The sequence below is a fragment of the Rattus norvegicus genome, chromosome 7, assembly GCF_036323735.1.
Source record: "Rattus norvegicus strain BN/NHsdMcwi chromosome 7, GRCr8, whole genome shotgun sequence".
Classification (NCBI taxonomy): domain Eukaryota; kingdom Metazoa; phylum Chordata; class Mammalia; order Rodentia; family Muridae; genus Rattus; species Rattus norvegicus.
The window spans coordinates 55,758,179-55,761,198 of NC_086025.1; the positions used below are offsets into that span (position 1 = coordinate 55,758,179).

At 44.1% G+C, this 3,020-nt stretch overlaps 1 pseudogene; it reads right to left on the reverse strand.

Annotated features, from left to right (window-relative positions):
• Positions 1 to 2,428: 2,428 nt before the first annotated feature.
• LOC103692876 (small ubiquitin-related modifier 2 pseudogene) lies at positions 2,429 to 2,819 on the reverse strand (annotated as a pseudogene).
• Between the last annotated feature and the right edge of the window lie 201 nt (positions 2,820 to 3,020).

Sequence of the window (3,020 nt, forward strand, 5' to 3'; positions counted from 1 at the left end):
TTTCTTCTTTTTCCTTCCCTCTCTCCCTTCCTCCATTTATAATTTTTTCGTAGAAAAAAGGATTTACTTTAGTTTTTATTTATGGGTGTGTGCATGTGCATATACACGTGTACACCTGTAGAGGTCAGAAGAGGGCATTGGCTCTCCTGGGCGTGGAGTTGCAGGCAATTGTGGGTCATTTGAAGTAGACGTAGGGAGCAGAATTTGGGTCCTCTGTGAGAGCAGCAATCACTCTTAACTAGTTGTGTGGTGCTTGGTGCTATTACCTTGTGCACACAAGGGAAGCTCTTTGTCAAGGTGGCTCCACTGTTAGTCAATCTAGGATCTTAGAAAGGCCTCCCAGGAGCACGAGGTCATGGGCTATAGTTTATCAAGACCATGACTGTGTCATCACTCCCCAGTCAGGAGTCCAGATTCCTGGGAATCTGATGCTCCCAATTTTGGTTGGAGAGCAGTTTTCTGAAAATGAATCAGTAAGAAAGTTTAGCTGTGGTTTGCCTTCCTCAAAAATCTCCTCGAATACCATTTGTAAGAATGAAAAGTACAGGAATTCCTGCCATGCTGATGCACTGATGTTTTCTCCTGCTTGCTCCAATGTGAATATACCAATGTGGTTTAACCAGCCTATGCAGCCTGCTCTTTTGCTGACCTGCAAGTCCAGGAACCGCTAGAAGATGAAGGCCTGGAGGGAGAGACGAGTGCTGAGCATTCAGAGGGGAGCTGGCCTCCCCGTAGACCTTTGAGCGGCTGGTATGATGGGGACAGTAGTTAGTATTGTGGAGAACATCTTTGTGCAGATCCACTCACCTGATGACTTTGGAAATGTTGCACGTCACTAGTGAACAGTCATCTCTGGGCCAACGAAAGGAGCAGTTTAGAAATCATTCATCACATTTCCTCCAGGGAATGTGTTTACTCTGCTGTTGACTAGCTAGCTTTTTTTTTTTAAGTTTATTTATTTTATGTGGATGAGTGTTTTGGTTTCACGTATGTAACATGCACCACATGTATGCCTGGATCCAAAGAAGTCTAAAAAGGGCATTAGATCCCCTGGAATTGGAATTACAGAAGGTTGTGAGCCATTGTGTGATGCTAGGAATCGAACCCAGGTCCTTCGTAAGAGCAGCAAGTGATGATCCATTTCTCTTGTCTGACTCTGTCTAGGCTTTATTTTTCTTTTTTTGGAAGCAGTACTCAACTGATTAATTAGCTAAAGGTCTTTGATATTGACTATCTTTCTTAGTTTACTTTCAGCGAAACTTTTACTCAACGTGTACTTATTGAGTGTTCATTGTGTATTAGGAACTTTTCCAAAGTTGGAGACTAGGTGTTTTGGGAGTAAAATGGACTTTACCCTCAAATGCCAAAAGCCTTCTGGGAAGGCATAGAATAAACAATGCTAACAACAGGCTCCAAACCGGTTACTTCAGACAATGTCACAGGGCACCGAGTGATGGTTGGTGGCTGTGCAAGGGTTGGCTGGTTGAGGATAAGGGAAATTTACTAAGGTGCTACGGCAGTGGGATTGGAGCTGAGACTTGGGAGCCTTATGAACTTTGGGGAAATCGCCATGCAGAAGAGCAAATGGTGGGTTTAGAGGGCCTGGAAGTGGGAAGCCATCAAGAAGTTTCAGAGAAGGATAGGAGTGTGACTGGATGAGGGTGGCTGAGAGAAACAGGAGGGTCAAGGAGGGTAGAGGGAGGCAAGATGGGGGACTTTGAATTTTATTCTGTAAGTTGTTATGTATATGTAAAAATTATTTTAAACAAGTTTGTGTAAACAACAAGATGCTCATCACGAAGGGAGATCTATCTAGGATTATTTTTTAATAAGAGTGATTTACCTCTTCTTGAAGACAGGTTGCCCTGCATGTAGCAGCTATGTATGAAACAGGTATCCAACTGTCCTTGTTTTTACGACGACACAGGAAAACCATTAAAATTCTCCATCCAAAGAAGGTACTCAAGGAGTTTCATGTTGTTGGGTTCTTTTATTAATAGGATGAGAGAGACAACTACCTGGGATATAAAGATACAAACTGAATGAGCGGGAGGACCTCTGAGTGCCAGGCAAGCCTGGTCTACACAGTGAGCACCAGGATAGCCGGGGCTATGGAGAGACTCCTAGTTAAAAAAAACAAAAAACAAATAAATAAAACAAAAATTAAAGAGTTGAATGAACATGCCACTAATGGAGAAAGGGGATGTTTTCACAGAACAGTACTTTCCCCAGACCGTGTCTACCTGATGCGTAACAAAGCAGAGCATTGGCCATCATTTAGTCCAAAAAAAAAAAAAAAAAAAAAAAAAAAAGCAAGCACTGTATGCTGGTTCTCATGCCTCAGCTATTCTATGTCCAATAATGGGACAGAAGGTGGGGATGGAAGACTAGAGAAAACTGCTCTGTGGCAGGGTCAGGATGTGGTGTCCTAGTCAGGATTGTGGCTCTCTAACTGAGAATGAGCTCTGGTCTGCCACAGAATTCTGGGGTAAAGTAGCAGGTCCCCTTTGTGGCAGACACCCCCGTTCTGCTGCTCAAACACATCAGTTGTACTTTGGTCCTCCATTTCCAGCTGTGCGGGGCTGTGTGTCTCGTTGATTGTCGCCTGCCCATCAAACTGGAATCTCATCGGCTTCACTGACAGACCCCGCCCTTCCCAATCAGCTTTTAAGAGTTTACTGTTGGTGCCTGCCTCTTAATCTTAAACTGCACCACAGAACCGTCCTGTCTACCTCCTTTGAGTTAATGTGACCATTCTTCTCAGTCTTGACTCCTTCCTTAGGTTCCTCATTGGCCTCAGAGACCTGTAGTCTCCTCATCTGTCGCTTCACAAAGGAGGCCTCAGGCCTCTAGGTTTTCTTTTTGTTAATAGTCCTAAGTGTGCTATTAGAAAAAAGTAGAACTCCCAGGGACTAAACCGCCATCCAAAGAGTACACATGGAGGGACTCATGGCTCCAGCCACATATGTAGCAGAGGATAGCATTGTCTGGCATCAATGGGAGGAAAAGCCTTGGTCCTG